Source organism: Colius striatus, chromosome 4 (assembly GCF_028858725.1).
Source record: "Colius striatus isolate bColStr4 chromosome 4, bColStr4.1.hap1, whole genome shotgun sequence".
In the NCBI taxonomy this organism is placed as follows: domain Eukaryota; kingdom Metazoa; phylum Chordata; class Aves; order Coliiformes; family Coliidae; genus Colius; species Colius striatus.
The window spans coordinates 9444684-9471008 of NC_084762.1; the positions used below are offsets into that span (position 1 = coordinate 9444684).

The following is a 26325-nucleotide window of genomic DNA, read 5'->3' on the forward strand; positions in this document are numbered from 1 at the left end:
AAACGGTCCAAGATAACAAACATGCTGAATACATGGAAAACTATAAATTAAACCCTGGAGAGACAGTACACAAAATAAGAACTCTCACAGTTATTATGGAAGTGAAAATTAGAGGTTGATATTATAGGGAATAATGCAAAGAACAACAACTAAAAGAACAGGCTCAAGAAATAAGACAAAAGAGCAAACTCAGTTAACAGTAAAGATCATTTCACTGGGAAAGGAAAACAACACTTCACACAACTGCTCTACTGTCCCTGTGACAGCCTACTAGCACTGTGATGAACATACCAAAAAGGGGCTCAAATGAGGAAGCAAACTGAAAAGATAGAGGACCAATGCTACTTAGCTTACATATTATGAGTATTCTAAACCAGACCCTTCTATACAGAACCCTCACCAATTCCCAATCACAACTCCCAACCAGGATAGGCTCAGGCATCTTTCTTTAAGTCAAAGACTGAGATTTGGATCAGAGCAAAGAGTGGCAGTAGACAGTGGCTTCCCAGACAGGGGATGGGGAGGAATGGCCTGCCGGCAGCCTGGAGCCAGGCCTCATCTCACAGCCTTCCCCATCATACTGGCAGCAGCTCTGTGGCTGGTCAGGCACCATCAGTTTCACCCACCTATCAACCAAGGCCAAGAACTGCATGCTGTGGTGCTTGGGATTGGTCACACAGCTCAGCACTTCCCTGTCACCAGCAGTGTTGTGATAAATCAAGAGGGGGTTTTGGTAGGGATAACAGAAAAGGACCAACCGCTGCCCTTTTCCACATAAGAAAACTTTCTATCAACCTCAGGCATAGTTTGCAAACTGAAGGGTCTTACAAAAGATAACACTGATAATTGTACACAGAAAACAGAAATATCAAAGTCTCATCACACACTTGACTTAAATTAATTTGCTCAAATCCACATAACCACAGTGATAATGTACAATATGTTCAACATAAAATTTGGTAAGGTGGGGAAAGTGGAGGAAAAGAGCTGTTGTACAGAAATCATCTGTGAGATGGGTTTACAGCAAACCACAAAAAAATGTAACCAACCACACTTTTTTCAGTAACGTTTACGATATTAGTGAACCAACCACTAGAGCATCTAGCCAGCCCACAGACATCAGAAAGCAAAGCTAATCGTGACCCAAAAAGCAAAACCCACAGCCTTTCAGTTATTGCCCTAGGGACTGCTCTAGGTGAGTATTTCATAGGGTTAATCCCAGCTGCTACAATAATGCCCATGAAAATCCACACCACTCAACAGCAACTCCAGGGAACTTGGCTCATACATTCAAGACATCAGCGCCCTCAGTTTTCTAAGGCATCTTTTTGCTTATGGTCACTGACCCCACAGTAGAGAGATGAGCATAGTCCAGCAAAATACACAGGACTCTGCAGAGAAGCATCCACTTAAAAATAAGGGTTTTTTTCCATTCTCTGCTGTTGGTCTGAACTGAGGATCATCATTTGTGTTTCCCTCGTGTTTAGAAGTTAAAAGAATGCAATAAATCTCACAAAATGTCTTTATATATGAGTCCAAGCAGAAACAAAAAAAAAAACAGGCCTTGGGTTCACATTACAAGTCATGGAATTCAGCATTCCAGGGAGAAAAATAAATCACAACAAGCCCAAGGACTCGGAGATGGAAAATAAAAACGAAAACTTAGTAGTTTGCCCCTTTTTCCTGGAGAGACCTACTGTCTAAGTAAATACTTAACACGCAGGACAAAGAGGCTCCCTTATAAATCAAAAGCAATTTAAGACCAAATGTAAAGTAGATTATCTACTGACATTTTAAATTCTACAGTCCATCATGACAAGAGTGTGACCCAAGTAATGTTTTGGTCTGATAATTTACTATTTTTCTGTAATAGCTGACCTCAGACATTCATTCCCTTGTCCCAAAACAATCTTTCAGGCAACAAGATGTACCAGGGCCCAAGGCTTGCTTTGATGTAATAGAATTTAATCTTTTTAAAAGCAACAAAAAAAACCCCACAATGAAGTTTCTTATCTCATAAATTATCGAGGAAAATGAAATAATTTTATGCAACACATCCATTGATGTCAAGAAAAACTATACTACCAACCAAACTGATACTGTTACTACTGTGACTAACACTGGCCCTTCAAGCAATATGCCATACACACATCAACTGAGAATCTGCTTATTTTGTATACTTCCTCCACATGTATCCTGGGAATCACACGAGACGCACATTATCAGGATGGCAACTCCAGTCATTGCCACAGCAGAGGTCAGCCAGCCCACTAACTCATGTTCCTTTGGTTTTTTCCAGTGTGTTGACCACTGTCAATAAGCTTGTCTGATCAAGACTCTCCAACTAATACTTATTCCCCAAGAAGTATTTCAAGCCAGTTTATCCACACACCACCAACCTATTTCTGTTTGTAGACAAGCTCTATCATCAAGTATGGACAAGCTTCCAATTACAGGTTCAGTGTTTATGACCTTTCAATTGGACTTGCCTACATAGACAATAAAGAAATTTAATTCGAATTAAACCTAGATTTTACCTAGATTATACCATAAAAAGCCTCTAGGCAGTTCATGCTAATTCCTACAAGAAAGAAAAAAAGGGCATTTTTAACTTTTGTAGTAAGTTACCTTGTATAACCTACACAAGTTATACAGCACCTGAAGGTACTGCAAAACTTGATTTTTAAGAAGTCCACCCACCTACAAATACTGTGAATGTAGCACTGTAAAAAAAGTGAAACGTTCCTGGCATGTCAGCAGTGCTTGCTTCAGTGCAGAAAAGTTCCTCTTTCCATGAGTGGTGAGATTGCAGCTGCCCAGGCTTTCCCAGAACACCAGACCAACCAAAATAGTCCAAGGGCAGGACACAGGAGATGTACCACAAGATGGGCCGTTGGATCCCTGTGAGGCAGCTTGTCAACTGCAGGGTCTCAACTGGAAACAGTCTTAACCATGCAGCAAGACAAGGAAGAGGCCTCTGACCTGCAAGGCACAGCGAGATGAGGCACACAGCAAATCCCAGCATGTAGCAAAGAAATGGAGGAAGGTCTGGACCCATGATCCCCATGGGTTCAGTCCTCCACCTGGCTTGAGATACCCTACCAAAGGCACTCCCAAGTCAGCTTTACTGTAAGCAGCACCCAGTAAACAGATGTAATGGCAATACTCCTTTTGCTTCCAATGGGTACCACCTTAACTAGCTCCAAGGATGAGGGGTTGAAAATCAATGGCTTCCTCTTCCCAGAAGGAAGATCAAAATGCTACAAAAGCTGCAAAAAAAACCCCTTTCACTCTTTATCCATTATTTTCCAAACAATGGAAAGTGTGTCTATGGATGATGCTAGGCACCAAAAGCATCAGCTTGACTGTCAACATCAAGTTAGAGCTCAAGTGAAACACTCAATTTCCCACTCATATTTATTCAATGATTCATATGAAATAAACAATGACTATTTGCAATTGAATGAACAAGACCAAATTTGAATAAAATGCCTCGCTATTAAGAACTGGAACATCTCTGTTCGATGAGCAGCCTGCAAATTACAGCAGGTTTTTTGAGGCACAAAGCAATTCACCTCAATAGGGTTTTTTTCCCCAAAAAAAGATGGAGAAAAAATATGCTGGTATCTAACAGGACTTCCTCCAAGTCTAGAATAGGAGCAGTCTGTGTGCAGCACTACTGTAATGAAATCAGAGGCCATGCTTATGTGGGAGCTGGAGCTTTGAAGGGTGAGGGGTCTAGTATCATCCCTGCAATGCAAGCCTTGTCCCAAATGAAGGCGCCCCAAGACACCAAAAAAAAAGCCCTAAGCAACACCAACACTAAGCCTTTCAACCTCATCCTCCTACCCTTCCTCTCAGCTTGGCATTTTATATGAACTGGTCCTGGCCTGGCTGTGAGCACAGTCACCATGACCTGTGGGTGTGGATGGTCCCCAAACCCTGCAGGGACTGCTCTGTTTGCCATCAGCCCAGAGGCACATGGAGGGAGACCTCGGGAACCGCCATCAGACACAGCTGCTTGGTGGGAAGCTGTTGTCAGGAAAGTTTGAAGCATTTAACAGCATCGTATCATTATCAAAACCAAGACGACTGCCACAGTACATGCCATGAAAAGTCCTTGCAGAGCCCCAGCTTCAGCTGATCCCCCTGCAAAGGGCGACCACAGGTGCTGGGTGTGCTGCTCCCTCAGCAAGGCTGCTGCAGAAGGCTGGGAGGAGAGGGAAAGAACACAGAGCCAGAGGAAAGGGGTTTGCACAGACACGGATGGTCTTGCTGGCAGATTGCAAGGCACTGTGACAACATACATCCTCTATTTGCACTCATTTCTCCCCTCCATTGTGTTCTCAGTTTCCCTCCCTCACTCCTGATGCCCTCTCCTGCTACTGCTTCCCTGCAGGGAGACCTGTTCGTTTGGAACCACCCTGCTCTATCCTGCACCAGCCTGGCAAGGCATCAAGTCCACACCTGTGTTGAAGTTTGATTTTAAACTGACCAATCCCTTAAACACTGAGGTACACGTAAGTTCAGTGCTTCCCCAGCTGTCCCGCCCACATCCAAGGGAGGATCTCACATTACAGGTAATGCATTAGTGCAGGCAGACAATGAAGTCGAGCTCTTATCGAAAATAGGGAAGTAAATGCTATGTGAGATGACCTAAAACATCAGGGCAATAGAACAATATAAAGCCAGAAAAGGATACTGGCAGATGTTATTCACAAACTCAGTGCTGAAGGCAAAAAAGGCCAGTGCACTGAACATTGCTAAAGCATTGTCTGTGAATTAAAGATACGAGAACTTGCACCTGCACAGAGGAAGTTCACACACCTTAATCTCAGCTTTCAGATCTCTTGACAACATTTAACTATAAAACTATCATAGTTTAATCATGCTTCCATTTAATTCCAATTTCTCCAATCCTTGGCTTGATTTCTCTTACTGTATATACTGCTCACCTCATAGCAACAATAATCAATTGTATGTACTCCAAAACTTTTTAATCAAACAACTTTTTGTTCACAACAGCAACGTGTTTGCTTAAGTAGAAATTTCCTCATCTTCATTTTAAAGATTCCTTTTAGATCTTTCCAGATGGTCAGGTTTTTGGGGAAGACGAAGAGGCAAAAGGCTAATGAGACAGTGATTTGTCAGAGCTCTGACATGACCTTTGAGGGACTAATTTCCAAGATTGTTTAATACAACTCTGGTGAAATCCAGACAGGAGTCTAGTATCATCTTTGTTTTAAAAAAAATGTTTTGTTTTTTCCTTTGCTTTTATGTTACAAGAACAAAAAATCTGAATGCGTGAGATAGGTACAAAGCTCTGTATGAGTTTGCAGAGATCCTGACAGCAAAAATCTGAAATGGAGCATAAGCTACTTATTATAATGGACAACAAAAAACACAGGCTCTTTTCCTTTCTTTTTTTAGTAACTCTTTTTTAAATATAATATCACAAAAGATCATTTCTACAGTATCACCAATTGTCTTGTAAAGACAAGTCAAAACCCCCACCTGACTGGCAACCTGCACCTCCACACTCCTACCCTTGCCACTACTTACTGTTGTTTTAACTCTAAAAATGGGAATGAGGTAACAAGTAATCCCAATACCACACAAAAACCTTGAAACTTAAACAACAGGGCTTGATTAAACAGCAACTGGGATTTTTTCCATCTCTGACTGAAGATAACTGGAAGATGTCCCTAAACAACAGTGGGAGGGAGTGACTCCACCTTACCTACATGCCCAGTTATGATATGCAGAGGTAACTGTAATGTAGGCAAGTGACAGAGCAGCGCTCAGCAGGTCTCCAGTCTGTCCCAGTTAGTGCTGGGTCCCACAACAGCATAGTTTTCCCTGCACAAGAATACACCCCAAATACCAACAAATTCTTTTGCTAACATAGAAGTACTGTCACAAATCAAAAATAGGTGTAAGAAGGTTATTCACACTCAGTTGTTCGTATAGTACATGAAAGCTGTATAAGCATTAGCAAGAAGAGCACAGTCTAGAGAGAGAAGATACTCTAGCCATATTTCATTACCTAGGCTGGAAGTACATCTCAGCTGGCACCATACAGCACAAGTAGAGTATTCTCTGACCAAAAGTGGGTAAAACAGGACCCTAGTACTTTTGGCCCAGATACGTGAATGTCTGTGTGTGGAACTGGCCTGGGTCTAAGGGGGGGGATCATCATTCACTCAGAATCACTACCAACATCCCATGGCCCAGTAGTGAAGCTCACTATAGCCAGTGGCAATGCCAAGAGGGGACAAGGAGGCCATGAAGAAGGCATGAAGGTAGGAAAATCTCCTGGCTTTGCCACAGTGCAGCACAGCTTCAGCTCTGCAATGCAGTTAAGCCAGTCCTCCTGGAGACTGGGACACTGATCCACACAATGTCCTGGTCTGCAGTGCTGGCCCTGTAGCTAGATGGGGCTTTGCTGCTCTCCCCAGCATGTCCTGTGGGACTCTGGGGTGCATCACCCTCCTGTTTCTCTCAGAAAGTGAGGAGTTGGCTGTAAACCAGACTTTCAGCTTTGGTCTAGAAATAAAAGATGTGATATCCCAGCTTCTGTATGCTGGAAAGGAACCAGCCAGTGTATGATTTACTGTAGCCATTGCTGCACAAGTCTGCAAACCTCTGAAATAATAATTCTGCTATAATCCCTCCTGAGGGGCACTGCTCTCACGTGCCCTGCTAGCAGGACCATGACAAAAGGCTCTGTGTCTGCAGAGGGAAGAAGCAAAGGACCCTGCCACCCTGGTAGCAGACAACCACGGGCCGCTGTGCTGACCGTGTGGGCAGCACCCACTCATCCCAGGAGGGCAGGGGGTCTCTCTGCTGTTAGCATCTCTCACATAACTTAGCAGAAATAAGTGACAGTTGAAAGGTGAAGGAGGAGAGTGAGGAGCTGGAATAATTCTGAATTTCTATACAGTAAGCAAAAAGTGATGGGCTTTTGTAGTAATATATTCTGAGAAGGTTTGGTCGTCGAAAATCAGCATAAACCTCATGACTTTCAAAAGCACAAAGCTGCCTTATTTTAAGGCCTTATAGGGTGTATTTTGCCATCAGATTGTTGTTCTTTTCCAGGACTAGTGCAGTTAAGACAACAGCAGCAGGGTCCAGCAGGTGACCATCAGCAGCTCCTGGTCAGTTAGTATTGCAACACATCAGGCTGTTGCAGCAGCAGGGCTCTTCGAGCCCACGGTCCTCCTAAAAAGCCACCAAAGCACCTTGCTCGCTGTGTCACAAAACACAGGTTAAAGCTTCAAGACACCCATGGCTCTCATATTTGCATGACGTTCTTGTAACAAGGTGCCCACCAACATGTCTTGTTAGGTTGAACTATCACGGAGAGCCACAATCATTGACAGAAAGGGAGTCTGAACCTTCTTAAATCGGTATAATTGGGACTGGCTTTCCACCATCACCATCCCCCAGCACTGTTAGCTGCAGCAGGAGGAGAATGTGCTGCAAGAAAGAACAAAACAGGTTTGGACAAGCCTGGAACAAAGCTGCACATATTTTAAGATAGAAGCTGAGACAGTTAAGCTCTTTTCATTACAACCATGAAACTCAGATGCACACCCTGAAAGCCAAACCAGCTCCTGTCAGCCACGATCCTCAGCTGAAGGCAAAGAGGTCCTGTGGTCCCGTGCCAGCCTTCACAGAGTTGGATGAATCAAAGTGCCACTGAGGTCATTTAGGATAGCTTCAGCTTTTCCTGTTGTAACACCTTTTTTAAGCTGTTTTGTTAACAGCTTAAACAGGGAGGCACCACACAACTGAAGTTTTCTAGACCTCCTCTGCCCAAGGAGTGCTCTGGTTTATGATGAACAAAAACAGCTGAATATTCCACAATGGTTCAATCATCATGAATTCATGATGAAGAGACAGGGAAGTAGTGGAGTTAAAAGAAAAAACCCTGAATATAGACACATCCAATAAATAAATAAATAGATAAAATCCCCTACTGTATCTTGCTTTGAAAAGGTATAAAAATAAGGAGGAGGGTGGACTTGTAAAGTGTAAACTCACATAAATGTCAGGGGTTTGTGTATTTGTCTGCACTGCAAGTCCACATGCAACTTTCATTTGCAAGGAAATACTGCAGTGGGTATGAACACATACTTACCCTGAAATCTAAAATCTTTTCAGTTTAGACTGGGGAAAAGCAAGCGGCACACCACAGTCATCTTCTAATCTGCCTTCAACAGGAACATTAGTCAGACTGATTACATAGGCACTAATTACTTAGGTTCTCTTAAATGCCTGCTTGTAAATTTGATGATTACTCAAATAAAGTACACATTATTAGATATGCCAGAGTGAGCTCTTTGATTGAAAACCTTTTAGGAAAAAAAAGCTACCTCTTAACTTTTACAGTGTCTGGCACAAAGATGGAAAGACCTCTTGGAGATCCTGAAGTACAAATATGAGAATATTACTACTTTTTAATATGTCTGGTTTGGAGGAAAACAGTATTATAGTCTTTTGCTTGGTTCCATTACAAGGAACGTGAATAAACAGACTCAGTTCAGGAGCCATAACTTACAGAATGGCTCAAAAAAGCTTTTCTTCCATCTTAGACTCATTAAAAGTTTCCTCTTTTACATCCTTAGAGGTAACACTGCATGTACGACCATTCATTTGCTCTTAACTGTGCAACTAAGAACCTCTCTTTATTACACTTGTGAAGTCTGTGGATGTTAAGTATGAAATCTTAAAGCTTTTTTTCAGGGAGGAGGAGGTGGTGGTGAGAGGGCAGAAGGAGAAGAAGGAACAGGCAGAATGTATGAATATGCCCAGTCTGGACCATACTCCTGTAGTAAATTTCTTTCAAGAAAAAGAGAAGTGGTGCTGCTACAACTTGCCCAGGAGACTAGAGCACCTTCCAGTCATTGCAGGGCGTGAATCAACAGGTATGAGCAGATGGAGTGGTCAAGAGACGCAACACCTTTCAAAGCCAGGTCATAAGTCTTATTGTATGGCATGGATACTGCTTTGACACGTGTGAGAACACACATTATACACCAATAGTGAAAAGGAGTTGCTCAAGGTTGCAACGGTTTGATAGATGGTTCTGTAAGTCACTCTCGTGGCACACAAACTATCTGGTTTGCATTTCAACTATGAACTTCCTCCCTTGCAAGAAGCAAAAAAGCAAATTTGACACATAAGAAGCTGGCAAGCTTACTAAAATATGTGCATGCCATTTAACTTTCCACAGCTAGCCCGTGCTTACCTTTGAAAACCACATTTCTGTTACGTATCAGATATTGAGTATGTGTATGTTGGAGAAGTCAAATTACAATTGATTCCCATGACACAAGGAAAGAGCTATTCACAGCATCTTTTTTTGTCCCACCCCCTCACATAAGGGCAGTACTTTTTCAGTAGCTGTGTGAGAATTATGAGGGAGGCAGACATGAAAGATATCTTCTATTCAGAGAGTTACTTGGTAGGTTAACACATAACCATAATGTTTATAGTCCTGGAAATAAAAACCCAACCTTTTGCTTCAAAGAAAAACATACCAGCATTTTTCTGTCTTTCTTTGGTTTTGAATTTGCCTTGACAAACTTCAAGTGCTTGAAGCACAAAAAGCCCCAGTCTTTGTGATTTAAAATGAGGGTTAGATGTTAATCCAACAGGAAATTTGGTGAGGTTATCCTGACATGTTACTAAAAACAGATTAGAAGCAACATGCTAAACTTGGACCACTTTTTCTTACTGCTTGCATAGGAGGAAAAGTTGAGAGAGATACGTGGACATGGCAGTTGTGTATTAGCAAATTAGCACTGCCTTCCACTTACCTTCCCAGGCTACTCTCAGCTATCCAAACAGACTTATTTTACTGTATTTTCTGACTCAATAGAGGGTCATGTTTCCTGTTAACCAGCAAGAAACATTGCTCAGTGACTTCAGAGCTGCAGTCCCAACTATCATCTCAACAGATTATAAAAAATAGTAAGGTGACATGACAAATCAGTCATACAGAACTGAGCTGACTCATCACCTGCTAACTCACAACCAGCAGCTCACACTAAGTCAACTGCAAAACATGAAAAATCCTGTCATCCCAGAAAAAAAAAGCCTTAACATTTGTATCACAAGATCTTTCACCATCAAAACATGCATCACCATTAGTAGCAGGTTTCTTGCACATAACACAAATGGGTATAAGTTATTTAACCTGTAAAAAGATTATTTGCTAAAAGACTCCTCTGAGATATCCATATATATCTCTTCCTTTCAGCACCACAGAACGTTTACCAACTATACCAACACAATTTCTCTGTCATTCTGCATTACAATAGCTTCAAATACAAATTTTTATACCATCATCTTCACACATTTTTCTAACACTGACAAACACCACCAGGCAAAGCACACGAAGATCTCCATCAGTTATATCCATGGAAGTTCAGTACCAGTGAGGAATCATAGAATAGTTTGGATTGGGAGGGACCTTTTTAAAGGCCATCTAGTCCAACTCCCTTGCAATGCAGGAGCATCTTCAACTAGACCAGGTTGCTCAGAGCCCTGTGAAGTATGACCTTGAATGTTTCCAGGGATGGGACATCTGTCCCGTCCCTGGGTAACCTGTTCTAGTGTTTCACCACTCTCATCATAAGAAAAGGTCTTCCTTATGTCTAGTCTCAAGCTATTCTCTTTTAGTTTAAAGCCATTACTCCATGTCCTATCACTACAGTCCTTGCTAAAAAATCCCTTCCCATCTTTCATATAAGACCCTTTAAATATTGAAAGGCTGCAATAAGGTCTCCCCTGGAGTCTTCTCCTCCCTAGTCTTAACAAGTTCTCCCTGCTGAGTTTAGCTTTAGCTGCACCCTTGCCTTCCCATTGTTTTCTAAACGAAAACACCTGATTTTAATTACCATTACTTATAGGGTTTGATTTAATTGATCTGCCCAAGACCAAATAGGTACTCTTATCAGAGGTTGAGAATTCCCACACCAAGACCAAGTCCATCAAACCCGGCTTCAAACTCGCAGGCGGGGAAACGTAGCACATGCATCCGAGGTACCAGCACAGGAAGCCTGTAATCTGTTGATGAGGGAAAGGTTTACTGCTAGACTAGGATACAGTTCTAGAGAGGACAAGTCAATGAAAGCACATGCCCAGTGTACAACCTTTCAATCGGATAAAGTCAGATAATAACATTGAAAAGCACATGTTTTGATCCCTTCTGACTGCTGCAGCTCAGAGCAAGGTCACTCCAGCACTCAGGTAGGCTGAGTTGCTGACAGAGCGTAAGCAAGCACTGGTCTCCAAAGAAATTCACTTCTTGACATCAGAGGCTTTTCCTGCTAAGACAGGTCTGCACTAGATCTTGCTGATGCAGCCCTGTGAATCACGAATATGGGAAGTTTTCCTAGCAGATGGCTCAGCACCATTACACAGACATCACTTTCCCGGTGAATTTTCTGTTGCTCACAGGGCTACTGGGGTTACGTGTTTCAAGTTGCAGCAGGCTGTCCCCTCATCCAAGATGTGCTAGCCCATCTGCCAAAACCTTTTTCCAGAACCCTTGGGAAACAGTTTAATCCAATTAAAACACATAAAAAAGTAATAAAACTCAAAGACTGTTCCCCCCCAGTGCTGTGGGCTCCAGCAGTCCAGAGGTCTTTCACTTTACTACAGTGTCAGCAACTAAAGTCAAACTCTTTCCAACAAAGTTGTTTCAACTTTTACTGACATCACTTGACCCTATTCCATGTACAGCTGAGACTCAAACCATGCTGGCAGGCTGGTGTGCTTGGACCTGACAGGACTTTTCTACAGAGTTGCACAGGAACTGAGAACAGCTTTTCCTCCACAAGGTTCAGCATTCAACTGCAAGCATGTCCTTCTATCAAAACAATCACACCACTGCAGTTAAACCACTCTGTTCCATCAGCCAAAGTTACAGTGGTATTAGTGCCCAAACTGATTTTTTTTTATCATGACTTTGCACAAACTAAATGCCAGAAAGTGAAAGATAAAAGTGCTGGGAAGAAAAGGGGAGAGGGGGAAGTGTTGAATCAAAATGAAACACTAGTGTCAGAGTTTGTATCACTGTAGCTGAAAATTTGGCTTACAGCCTTCTTCAGACATGCCTCTGGTGTTCAGCAGTTATTCTGCACAACATCCCTCCAAAAGAGGTACTTGCATTTGGCAGCAGCTGCGATATAGCAGAGAGAGATATATTTCATTCAAGCAAGAAGACCCTTCACAAAGGACCAAGAACACAGATGTATATTTATCTATGGGATTTGGGCTCATTTCCAAACAACAGTACAAAACGTGAGTTAGGATGCAAAGCCTCATTGATGAGGTGATGTGAAAAATGTTTCGAAACATCAGAGAGATATTCCCCTGGAGCACTCCAGGCAGGTGCTTCAAACAGAAGGACCCCAAGGAATGGAGAACTCACAGTTCATGCTGTTGAGGCATTCACACAGCAACCTGCCATGCAAACAAGGCACGGGACAGGCTCCTGAGACATGAGGGAGTTTGAAATGTTTGTAAGTCATTGCCATTTCTGGCTAAAGATGGCAGGAGATAGCACTGCTGAGACAAGTTCAAGCAAGCACTCCACACAACTGCTGCTAGATCGTAGGGCAAAGGAGTGTGTTCTGATGTGCAACCAGCAAGTGTTTATCTCCAGTGGGAAGAGGCCATCAGGAGTGCAGATTCCACCAGCCACACTCAACAAGCATTACTCACACTGGGCACACAATCTTTACCCTGGCTGGACGCTCAACCTCACCAACCCCAAGCTAAGATCCACAGCCTGCAGGGAAGGCAATGGGATTGTCTGACAAAACCAAACACACACAAGTGGAAACACAGCACAGGTACTGCCCCAGCTATTGCTGCACATACAGTTGCTAAATTTACCAAAAGCTGAAAAGTTCCTTTCAACTTATCATGGAGTATATTTGTTAGCATTTTCTATTTAAAAAACATGCTTACACTCCCATGATTATAGTCTTATTTCTGACTACTTACAGTAAGAAAAGCTACACTACAGACCTTTTAATACTAAATTTCTTTCCCCAGAAACAAAGTTTTCCATGAAACTCAGACACTTACCACCACCATGTAGTTCAAAACACTTGTATCAGAGTCAAGATCTTCTAAAACAAAGTTGAAGCTCCATTTCTACAACACAATAAGAGCTGGCTTTTCTTCCAAGCCTCTTCATGAACCTGTTGTTCAATAATGAGCTCTCAAAGCTATGTCTAACAGTAAAACCCGTTGCTCTCTTTATACCCAACTCATTATCCTGGCCTCTTGCTGTGCTTGCTCCTTTTAAAGGATGGAGCAAGTATTGGCTTGATTTCCTACCACACACCAAGTTTTCAGCTCAGCACCATGCAACTCTAACAACTGATAAGATCTCTATTAATTTACTGTTAAATGCATCTAAGCTAGAGGTTTTATTTTTGCCTTGCATCTGACAGATAGAGCACACCTTACTTTTCTGACATGCTGCAACTTCTGCTCATAGATGCAACTGATCAGAGGAATTCAAATCAAGGCCAAACTTCACATATCACAAAAGAAGTGAAATGAATGAATCCATTTGCATATCTATGTAGAGGGCTCAAAAGAGAAATTCAGAAAGAAGTGCTGCAAGGACACCACATTTGCTGCATAACAAAAGAAATTTTTAATATCTGAAGTTAGCAGCAGCACGTTTTATGAGAAAATGAAATGAAGGGATATGACTGTTCAAAATATGGTTTGCTGAGAAAGGGAAAACAAGCAGTAAAAAAATAACTTTCTTACTAAGCCTCCCAGATTATATTCCCGAGACCCTGCACATTCAGATAGGAGAAGCAAGGTGTGAATTCAGGTGAAGCAGCACAAAGGAAAATGTGGAAAGAAGCAGGAAGCAGTGTTGACAGATCATGGAAGTCACACTACTCCAGGTGAATGAACTCAGCAGGCGTGTCAGGACAATGTTTCTAGATGCTTTGCTGTTGGTAAGCCTGTGCTAATACAGACACTGAACAAATTTTGATGGCTAGACTGCTAATTTTTCCAACAGATCATCTCTTAAGTTTCACAACTGGAATATGGTAGATAGTGTTTTATCAACTCATTTCTACCTCAGTCACTATGCACCCTTCAGTGCCCTTGCCTGCAGGCAACAGCCAGAACCTGCCATCCATAAAGCAACTGTAGCTGATGCACATGTTTAGCTGTATTTATTTTCATTGTTTCTGTATTTATCTGTATTAAATACTGACTTTTTAAGAACCCAAATCTTTTCAGAAAAAAAGATTCACCATAATTATTTCCAGAATTCCTTCCTGCTGCAAGGATAAGTCTGAGCCTATCAGTGCCAACCAATCTCATTTTAAATAAGCATGCCAGCCCCTACAAAATTTGCTTACCAAAATAAACTGTGGGGTTGGGGATCAGTTTGGTTTATTTGCTGTAGTATTTTGAAAAGACAAAGTCATATGCTCAAACTATTAAGCAAAGTGCTGGAGCCAGTGGGACTCAAGGTTCTATTTAACCACCAATTCACCACCTGACTTTGCTAAAGTCTATCACCTCATCAAAAATGAGGCTTAGCTGTGAAACTGGACAAAAGCAGGACTTCCTTGCAAAATGCATGCTGCATCTAGTCTGGCCTTTTGTTAAATAAATATAACACCCCCTCAAAATAAAACTAAAAGAACTAAACAACGTGGGTTTTTTCCTATATACAAAGCACTTTGTACTATAAAAAAAATGGGAGTACTTTACCAAGTGGGAGGGAAACAGATGTAAATATTTACACGTGTACTGTAAAGAACTGTTACTCACTGTACAGATGCGTGTGCTGGGAGCTGTGCAATTCAAGAACTACATCAGCATATTGGGGGTGTTTGCTAGACAGAAATAATGCACCAGCCTCCAGAAAGCAGGCATTGTGCTAAGAGAAGTAAGGAAAGCAACTGACACTAAGGAGACAGTTCCTGCCAGACTAGAAACTAAATTACCTTCAAACAAAACAGAGATTCAACACAGCTACAAGTGTTCATAACTTAATTATGGGAGTAGATGAAACTACTAAGCTAGGATCCAGATTTTTTTTTTTCCCTGCTTTTCCAACATCTCACAAACTCTTTCAAAAGACAAGTGTATTTCAGACTGAGAAGCTAGCCTGGAAGCACAGAAGGCAAGTTATTCTCCTTCTGCAACTTAAGCTTGATTGCCCCTTATGCCTCTCAAGAAGAAAAGTTCATGCAAAGATTGAGATGAGAAGGACCACTCAGTAACTCAGCTGCTTCAGTTGTGTCCTGGTACAGATGCAGGACCTGTTACTTTACACTTCTCCATACCTGAGCTCCTACGGAGGTAACAGGACGCTGTTTTCAGACTGATACTTCTACTACAGTATTTAGATCAGTGACATGTAAGTCCAAATGCAAATTAAAAATGGATTTAAAATCTGTGCCATGTAGAGGAATGAGGTTGTCTGGATTCACTTTCAGATGGTAAAGTCTGGCTCTAACTCATGCCTACTACCAGCTCCAGGCAAAAGTTTCCTTCTAAGTTAATTTCATCTTCCATTATAACAATAAATCCACCCATTCAGAAACGTAAAGAAAAGAGAAATGGCTACTGTCTTCCACTGATATCACTTCACAAATGAGCTTGTTTTACAGATGTCAATGTAGTGATGTTTGCCCCTAGTGCACTAATCAGTTGGCCATTTCTAATCAGCCATTTCTTCCATTTCCACACATAAGTAGGAGGAAGCATTGCTTGTAACGGCAACCCTGAACCATATCTGATAAGCTCCTTAGTATTTACATAACATCCACACTGAAACCAGTAACTACATCACCTTGTGCACAGGTTAAAAGTCATGCAAAAAATGCAGGACTCAAGAGCAGCTTCAACAACTCCAAATCTTTGTGGTGTCTGAATCTCTGTCTACTTCAAGCTAATCTGCTCTAAGGACATCAGGTACAGTAAACATTTTGTTCAGCTTGTGGAGAGACAGGTTTAAGGATTTCATATTCAAACAGCACTGACTTAAGTAGCAATGTTCAAGGACTTCTCAAAGTGTGTCTGCAGAGCTTATCAATACCTCAAGGTGAACCCTGCTCCACCTAACCCTGTTTTCTTTAGCCAAGGCCTGGGACTTTGTTTTAATCTAGCATCGGTGTGACATTAAAACTGAAAACACCAGCCTTCATTTGACAAATTTCTGTAGGATGCAGCCATCTAGGATAACAGATGTAGAACAGAAATGGGCCTGTGTGTGATGCAGAGGAAACACACAAGTCCAGTGTTTTGAAGAAGGAGAACACGAATACATCTGTGTGAGCACCTACACACACATTTCCCCACTTCAACTTTCACATAGCATGCAAATGATTTAATACTTTTTCCAGAATGGCCATGTCACCTTAGTTGAGGTATTAAGATATTGTATTGCATCACAACAGCTGTGCTTGTTTCTGAAAGCATTTGAACAAATGCACTCGATACACTGTGGGCATGCTGGGGATTAACAGATATCACCAACTGATTCTAAGTAATGGAAAATGCCCAGCATTATCTGGTCTGATCTGTTAATATCATCATATATCTGGAATATAAGTCAAGCATTTTTAAAAATGCCCAGAAGAAAACCAAGGGTGATGCTTAAGAAAATGTGGACCCCTAGCAGACTTCTATGTCTTGGTCTCCCCTTCACCTTCTACACGAGGCTTTGCTGGATGTAGTCCCTGCCCATATCAAGGGGTTTGTTCATGGTCACATTCTCCTTAAAAGTACACACCTGTATGTTGGACTTTGTCACGCTTCTGTTGCTTTCCTGATGATGCAGAAATACTGCTCCCCCTTCCTCCCCACTGAGGACACGTGAAAAACATTAACGTATTTCAAATGCCTAACAGACCTTGACGTATCCTTGTCAGAATTTTACATATCCTGGGCAAATTTGGCGGTGACAGAAACCCTTTGTAATTGCATTTAAGCCAATAACGATGCACAGATAAAGCCAACAAAATTTGGCCATCAGATTTCAATATATATTAAATGCCTGCCTGTGAGCAGCATTTATAATGGAATGGATTTTGTTTTTTACTTCTAATTACACAGAATCACAGAATGGTAGTGGTTGGGAGGGACCTCTAGAGATCATCTAGTCCAACACCCCTGCTAAAAACTGGTCCACCTTGCTGATGCTAGTGAAAAAATGCACTTTCAATAGAGAAATCATTTCCATTTCAGGCTTGTGGTACTTCTAGGTATTAAGATTGCTTCCTTTTCCAAACCTGTTCTCAGTAACTTATAGTTCTGCTACCCTGGAAATCTTCAAACAAAGCATTCAATGGAATGTACACATCTTACTAATAAAACATATATTTTCAAATTAGCTTTTTTTGGTAATTCCATAAGCAAAACAGGACTTTTGTCTCATTTGGGCCTACAATAAATCTGATGATTTGTTACGTGACAACTCTATCAGACTGTTCTTTGGAGAGGTAAGTTGAACTTATAAAAGAAACAAATTGTTTTCATGAGGTGAGATTTTATTTTTCCTGTAAAAGTCATCAGTTCAACAAAGTTCCAAATTACTGGAGAAAAATCCCACGATGACTGTTCAGTAGAGCCTCAGACACTTAGCAGTTGAACACCTCAGGAAAGTCCACCTGCCCTTGGCATGCTCTTGCTGCTACCACGTGAGACCTCCTCGTGCTCCCACCTGCAGCTCTCTACCTGTGCTAACCCAGGCCAAAGCATGTAAACAGAGAATGAGAAACCCATCTGACCCATGTGCCCCAAAACAAACTGAAGGATGCCTGAGGAGGTTTTGTGCTCTGATGAGGCTTGCTAGCTTTGCAGGAAGGTGTTTAATGCCAGGGGGTGCTGCCACAGTGCCCCTAGCTGCCCTCCTCCTGGCAGTGGATATGATGGACCCCAGTTGTCAGGCCCTGTCCTCACCCACCCCAGGAGACCCCATTCTCCCAGTCCCAGTGAGATACAAGCCCCCCTTGTGCCCTGCCTGGGTGCACTCCAGCACATGTATATGTGCACTCATGTTGAGAAGAAAAGCCAACGGAAACAGGAGTCAGGCTGCAAGGCTGAATAAGCAGCGACACATTCTGGAAAGTGAAGTAGAAGTTTGGAGAGACCAAACAAGTAAAAATTGCAGGAGCCCATGCATGGAAGGCAAAGGGCACATAGGTAGCATCAAAAAAATTAAAAGGAAATAAAAATCAACCAAACAAACCACGAAAAGAAAGACTACTTATTAAGGTGCTTTGAAGAAGCACTCATAATTTCCACCCTCATACATCTCTAACTACAATCTCCAGAAGCTGTTCAGAGCCAACTGATGCTGTTTCCCCTCGTACAGGTCACTCTCATCTCCCATGTGTGCCAAAACCCCCAACTGCAGAGGGACAGTGGCTGCTTTTCCTACGAGGCAAAAGAGGCTCTGCAGTATTTCCTAACTCTCCAGGGTTTGACTTCACAACACAGTGGGTTTTCTCCATGTACACTTTAAGACTTTCCTTAGTTAAGTTGGCTTGGATAGATATATCTCCTTCAATTTTGTCTCAGCTCCATCATGTGTGTGGTAAACAGGACCTGTCTTGTTTTACAAAATAAAGCCTGCTGGATGAGGAAGAGGCACATGACCTACACTAACATTTTCTTCCCCTGATTTAGCACACATAAAAGCACCACTATGAAAGAGCACTTAAAAGTGGGTTTTTTTGCAACTAATATTGAAAGACTTTATTATCACACTGCAGAAATGCTGTAGGGGAAATCTTGTTCCTCTAGCGTTCTCATGAGAAAGCTTAATGCTTCCAAACAAGTTGCTTTGAAATGTTCAAGAATGCAAACATCACGCGGTTCCTGAAGGTGCAATGACACATTTTATCCTTCCAGGAAGCTCCCGTGTTCCCTGCTAACAGAACCTGAAGTTCTGCAAAAAGCACTGTATTTTTCAAATGGACACTATTTCAGACATCAAGCCATGAAAACGATCTGGCATCAAAACTCCAATCTGACTGCACACACCTCATTTGTTTACAGTCAACTTGAGCAGTGAAACATGTGGAGGATTCACCTTTGTTTCTATATTTCTCAGGTACACCTCAAGAATTACTTGAGTGACCACAGAGGGCAGTTTTTTCCATCTACAGAACTGGCACCAGGCAGTCAAAGGCACTACAGTCCTCGCCAGACGATCTACAGGCAGACACTGACTACCTTACTTCGTATTAACCGCCCCCACTTTGCCACACCATAGCTGGCACATGGGCTGGGACCACCAGCACCCCCAACAGCACTTATCAGATGGCCACATTCTTTTTAAGCTACTCACTTGACTTGAAATAGTAATGTTAAAAGATTTCTCACAGCCTTCTGTTCCTGATGGAGGAGAAGGGTGGGAGCAGGATGGATGTGGCTCTGACGGTCATGAGCTCCTTGGTGGCTGGTTAGCAGGGAGAGACAGGGTAGCTTCTACTCAGGACTCAACACATTTTTTTAATGCTTGCTTGTACACATACTAGTGTTTTCACACAAGCCCCCATTGTGTAAAAACTCGTCCAGAACTACCCAGTGATTTGACTTTATAAAAATAAATTAGCCTATAACAACAAAAACAATTAAGTCATTCTATACTACTTGGGTTTTGCTCAGTTCTTAATGGGGATAAGTCTATACACAAGTTGATGGGTGTCTTCTCCAAGTAAAAGCCTCAGTGTCCATCCACTGTTTATCTGCACTGCAAATTACAAAATCTCACCAGAGCAAACCCTGCTGCAGAGCAAAGTATCCTGATGCACAACTGCACTTAACCTAAACCCAGTGTTCCTAAAACCAACAACAACACTGAACAATAAGACCAGCTCCACATCCAAGGGAATTTTGGCATCAGTGAATAACTGAAATGACAAGCCTGCTCATGAGGAAGCAAGACCCATTGTCATCATCGTTTTTTGATACAATGTAGTCTGAGTTCCTTCTCATGTCTTGTGAACAGCTGAACTGAGTTCCCTCAGAAAAGAAATTACTATGGCAGCCTGTGTACATCTGCTTTAAGCTTAAAACAAAAGCAGTTTTGCTAACTTTAGTACAGGCATAATAAAAGCACCCAAAAAGCACAGATGGTTTGGATTTTCCTTGCAGAAAGCGGGAGAGAAGACTGACATCTCAACTGTTTACGTAGCCACAAGCCATTACATGGCCACAGCAAACCAAGAGCAGACATAGTAAGTACCTCTTTGTCAGCATCTCAGATGCCAACTGCTTTCAGTCAAGTCTTATAAAAAGCATAAAGCAACTCTCTGCTCACAGATAAACGCTTCTGTTCATACAGATTTAATTTATATTCTAAGTGAAACACTTAACAACAGCCACACCAATGCCAAACAAATTAATTTCAGCAAAGCTAAAGCAAACACAACCATTATGTTTAGGCAACAGAACAAAACCCTTGAAAAGCCAACATTAAAGGAGTTATTTATGGCCATTCCTCAGCCCTCCTGCCCCCATCATTTGTGCATTAGAAATCTCCAGGCTGCTCACTTGCATGCTCCCTGACTTCTGACAAAAAGTGGCCGTGCATTTTTAGCCAAAAAGTTCATTTTGCAGAGATAATACAGTCAACTTTGGCAGTGGAGGAGTTATGAGGTGGGTTTTTTGCTTGTTTATTTTGGTATTTTTGTTTTCTTTTTGGGTTGGGGTTCTGTTTGCTTGGGTTTTGTTTTTTTGGGTGGGTGGGGCTTGGTTTTGGTGGTTGTTGTTTTGGGTTGGTTTTTTCTTTTCATATAACTCAACCTTTCTTTAAAAATATCCCACTCCAGGATTAAAACTTTCCCCTTCCTGAAATTAATCAAACCGATAGTTCTTTTGGCAGAAAGGTGACAGGAAAAAAGGACATCACACATGCAATGTATCCAAGAAGTACTTCATAATCTGCTTTGTAGTTTTTATGTAATACACAGTAGCTCAAGGAAAAACACACAAAACCCCCAGGTTTTCCCTATTACCCTTTAACAAATATTCAGAGAACAGCAGTCATGCAAAAATACAGCTCTTGATATAAAGCAGATAAAAAAGGCAAGCTGAATTAGCTCCTGAATCAGGGAAACAAGTTTCCTGCTACAGATACTGCTTCCTTTAGCAACATGAAATGTATTTTTAACGTTTCTATGCCATAGCAATTAATATTTTGGAGAATTTTAGACCCTCAAACTGAAGATTTTTTCCCAATTAGCAAGTACTTAAAAAATATGGCACATTAAAAAAACCCCAAACTTGTTCAATTTACAAGTGTTTCCACTTAAACCTGTTATCAAACATTGAACTTGTAATGTCTGGGGTTCTGAAGCAGCAGTTCCATTAGAATCATAGAACCACGAAATGGTGGGGGCTGGAAGAGATCTCTGGAGCTCATCCATACTAACTCCTCTGCTAAAGCAGGTTCTTCTTGATCAGGACACACAGAGGAACGTGTCCAGGTGGGTTTGAAAATCTCCAGAGAAGACTCCACACCCTTCCCAGGCAGCCTGTGCCAGGGCTCCCTCACCTGAACAGCAACGAAGTTTTTCCTTGTGTTCAAGTGGAACTTTTTGTATTTCGGCATATGTCTATTACCTTTGGTCCTGTCAATGGAGGAAAAAACCCACAAACATTTGCTGTGAGGTTGTATGGCTGTATGAAATCATTACTAGGCGTGGAGAGGATTTTGGTATTGTAGTTCCACTCCACTAAATGCTTCACAGGAGGGACAGGACGACACAGCCCAATAGGCTTGTGGGACACATGTGGCCTCTGCAGCCTCACTTGGTTTGCTGCCATCTCTTACTAAAGAGCATGGGATGGAGAAAGCATGGGCAAGCGGGGCACAGAGCTCCCTGCAATTCATTCCAGGCATTGCTCCATGGACTGGGGTACCAGACGTCACCTCCCCAAGCCAGGCAGCTCCAGGGACAGGGGGAACAGCCCCAGGCTTCCCACAGCTGCTTCCAGCACCCACCCCGCATCTGTCAAGAGCTGTGTTTACAGGCACATCAACAGATGCTTGCAGCCAGAGTCCCTGAACTTTGACATCCCACATAAAGATGTAAACACTTCCCCACAGAAGATAAATCCTTGAGTGCTAAAAGGCACTCCAGCTGACTTCTGGCCTTCCCAGTTCCATCCCCCAAACTCAGAATTCCCATGCATTTCACTTAAAAACACCAACAGCAATAAAAAAGATCCCAAAACCCCAAGAAGCCAACGTGGACACAGACACAGCACCAAGCTTTTTAAAGTATACTAGAAATAGTTGGGGGAATTATTAAAAGTAAGCCAAATGTAACTAACTGCAGAGTAAAATGTACTTTACAGTGTTTAGACAGATGGAATTCAATTTCCTGGTGTAAAGCTGCTGAATTTGGCATTGACCCTGAGTCCTAAAGGCAAGGTATCTGCTGCTTGAAACACACACGAGCTACCCAACAGCCGGAGTCAGCAGTCAGTACTCTTCACAAGTATTGTTATATTAAAGAGCATCAAAGTCTTCATAAACACAGCTTTCAGAAAGACACAGATTCATTTAACTCTATGTGCAGCCAAGACCAAAGCCCACTGTATACATTCGTTTATTTTCTTAAGAGGTTCTATATACAAGGGAGCACATAAAGGAGGCTTCTTCAAAATGCTCCCTTGTAAGGGTGTATTTTAAGGGTAACAGACATTGAATTGAGGGCAATGTCCAAAAAAACACTGTGTTGAAATATTGTCGAATCTTCACATGGAAGAGCTTGAAGCAAGTACGATGCTTTTCAACGGTAACTAAGAAAACCCTTGTCCAGAAGGATTTACTTCTCCAGTGCTGGATCCTATGAACCATTGCAGCCAAACACAGCATTTACTGATAAACAGTCCTACTGACTTCAGTAATTTAAGCCAAGTAACTTCAGTGGTGTTATTCATGCCCTGTGAATATGAACGGAAGACTCTTGTTTAAAAGGGCTCCTCACAGTGAAGGCTAGCACAAGAGAGTCCTGAGCAAGGGTGAGAAAGGACAGAAGGCAAAGAAAAGAGTCCTTATGAGAAGTGCTTAACCATTGCCTGCAGCATTGGGGTTTCTGATTTTTCTTTCTTTTTAAAGCAAAAATGAGGAAAATGTGAACTCTCCTGGTATAAGTGCATGGTAACTTCAACATAATCCTACTGGCAACTCCCAAATCAAACAAGAGAAACCCACCAAAACCAAGCGATAAAAACAAACCCCAGCTCTCAAACAAAACCCAGGTCTGACTTTTCTGAATAAGGTCACAATGAGGAACTCTCCCCAGCCTTCAAACCAGAAGGAAAAAAAATATAAAAGGTAAAATCCTCCATGAAAAAACAGACTTGAGCTGTGTTTAACAAGGAACATCTGTAGCCTTCCAGTTCCTTAGATGCAGAAATGCCCCAGAAGAGCCACATTAAGTTAAACACACAGGAAAAAATACTTTTGTTGCTGATCAAACCATTTACAGGTGCCTCTGATTTGAAAGCTAAGGATACTGAGCAGCACTCAGTTTGCTGACACAACACCAAGTCAGGAAGGACTCTTTGTAAAGAAAGTTCACAGAAAGCTGGGTTAACTGACAAAGTCTTTACTGGTGAAATGTGACATCTGTTTTTAAAGAGCCTAGATTCTTGGGATATTATCACTCAGATGCTTCTATTTATAATGTATTTGATTTAAAAGTTCCTCTCAGTCAACTAAGTAGGTATGCAATTAAGGATCTGTAAATTTCGCTGTCAGACTCGAGACAGTTTGCAGGCTGATTTGACCTTTTTATTTCTCCCTGGATGAGTTTCTTCAAAGCAGTTTTTTTCCCCTACACATACACGTTATGTTTTACTTTCCCTTGCAAGGGAATAGGCATTATTAAAAATGTGTGCTTTTAGATGCTGTTCTCAAAGTCCCCAATGCTCAAAGGCTTAAACACTGAGCTCCTTACACAAACTACCAACCTACATTAAAAAAAGGAAGGGTGAAGGAGGAGTGCTGACTATACATTTATTGGCATCATTTTTACATTTATTTGGATGTCCCAATGGAATAGAGGGTCCTAAGTAGGAGACAAGAAATATGCTTTTGAAATTAATGCCATGCAACAAAAGACAGCTCTACTGAAAGAATTCACTCCTGCCACCAAACTTTTTCTATTTGCTATCTGTGCTTTCACTGGGGACAATTTCAAATGTGTGCACAAGACAACAGCACAATGCAGCCCTCCTTCATGCAAGGGGAGGTTAGAATCATAGAATGGTAGGGGTTGGAAGAGACCTTTAGAGATCATCTAGTGTAACCCACTGCAGAAGCAGGTCCTGTATTTGATCTGAAATAAAGTTCACATTCAGAAAAGGAGTGAAACTGAAAAGAGGTTTTATTTTCCTCAACAAAACCACCAATACTCTACTGATGTCATTTCCAACAAAGCATACAGTGACAGCAGAGCTTTTGTTTTATTTAAACATGTGCTTGTGTACTTTATAAGCTCACATAACTTCATTAAAAATTTATAGAATATGACCATGAGGAAACGTCTGCTTTACTGGAAATGAAACTCTTAAGGAAGAAATCATTTTAACTCTAAAAAAGAGAGGTAGCAAAAATACCTTTGAGCATGAAAAAAAGTTAACTGTAACGTCATCTTTTTTTATATACATTTTTATATATGTATGTCTATGCACATGAAGAAAGAGCCTAAGTATTCATAGACTGCACTGACATGCTTTATATTCAGAGACATGGTGTTTCCAAAACACCAGGCACAGAGTCCTTCACTAGCTCTATGCACACTAATGGAACAAAAAAAACCAACCAACCCACCCACACTCCCACCAACTAGCAAATGATTACAGAATCTCCTCTTCTGGAAAATATCTGAGAGGTGCTTATGAAGAGAAGAATATTTACAATACACACTCTCTGCTCTTTGCAGCTTCTCAAGTCATTGCAGACCTGTTGTTTTTAAGGACAGACTGCAGAAGGCTTTTGAGAGGCACTCCAGAGACAGATGCAGGTCAATGCCATGAACTTGTGCTGAGAGGAATGTTAGACCTTTCATCTCCCACTCCTTTATCATGGGCTGGGGTGGTGAAACACAGCCCTGATGTACTCTTCCTCTCCCTGTACTGAATGAGGCTTTCATCTACCCCTGTACAGTGTCAAACTTTTCCATTTTCAGTTAAAAGTTCAGACTGTTTTGTATCGATTTGCTCAGGGAAACCCAAACCTACAACCTGAAATTCCCTTTTTTATTGTATCATACATGTATCAGCTGATTTGACAGGCTGCAAGGAATATCTGGTTTTATACCTATCTCATGCAGGGAGAGAGCTTATAAAGCTCAACATTTGCTTGTGTACTTTGTAAGCTCACAACAGTAAAAGGTAGTGCTGCAATCTTTAATGATAATGAACTAATGGACTGCTTAACTGAAACGTTCAGGCAGTGCAAGAACACTCAAGGAACAATTACATCATGTGACTATCAAGAAGGGATTAAATACATGATATGTCACTATTAAAATATTAAGAGGTTACAGCAAATTCTTGCTAGTGTACTGGCATTGGGTAGGATTCCCTACAACCAGCAACCCTTTAGCATACAGCAAAGTCTAGTAGAAGCTGAAGATGCAGAGATGAAGAATAACAATGGTGCACTTTGATTAGGTGCATAGAATCAGAGAATCATTTTGCTTGGAAAAGACCTTTAAAGATTATTGAGTCCAACCACTAACCTCACACTGCCAATCCCATCAGTGAACTGAGTCCCTCAGCACCTCAGCTACATGACTTTTAAATATTTCCAGGGATGGGGACTCCATCACCTCCCTGGGCAGGCTGGGACAGAGTCTAACAACCCTCTCAGGCAAGAACAGTCAGCACGTTTTCCAATCGACCATGCTCTTCTCAGCCTCATTCACTACCTGAAGCTGTACGTAGCTAGTGTAAATAACTAAGAAAAGGAAGCAAAACTGAGGGAACAAACATCCTCCAAAAGTCAAAGGGAGTGTTCTCCGGAGGTTGACAACTGTCTCAGCGTTACTGTTTATATCTGACTCAATTCAAAGCTGAAATTTCTTCAGGGAAGCTGCAGGAAGCTAGGTCTGGATAAACTGTGGCCTAATGGAGTATAGAATAAATAGATAACTAAGAAGTGCATGAAAAAGCAGAACACTTCCAAGCTGTCAGCAACTAACAGGGCTAGTTCTGCCTTACTCTGGGGCTTAAAAAGTAACAGTATAAAACCCCTAAACAAACCAAACAAATAAACCAACCCCA

The 26325-nt window shown here is 41.7% G+C and overlaps 1 protein-coding gene across 1 annotated transcript in view; it reads right to left on the reverse strand.

Moving 5' to 3' along the window:
- Positions 1-26325, reverse strand: part of MYO10 (myosin X) — a 158860-nt gene that overhangs the window by 98573 nt on the left and 33962 nt on the right. The gene's annotated exons all lie outside the window — the stretch shown is intronic.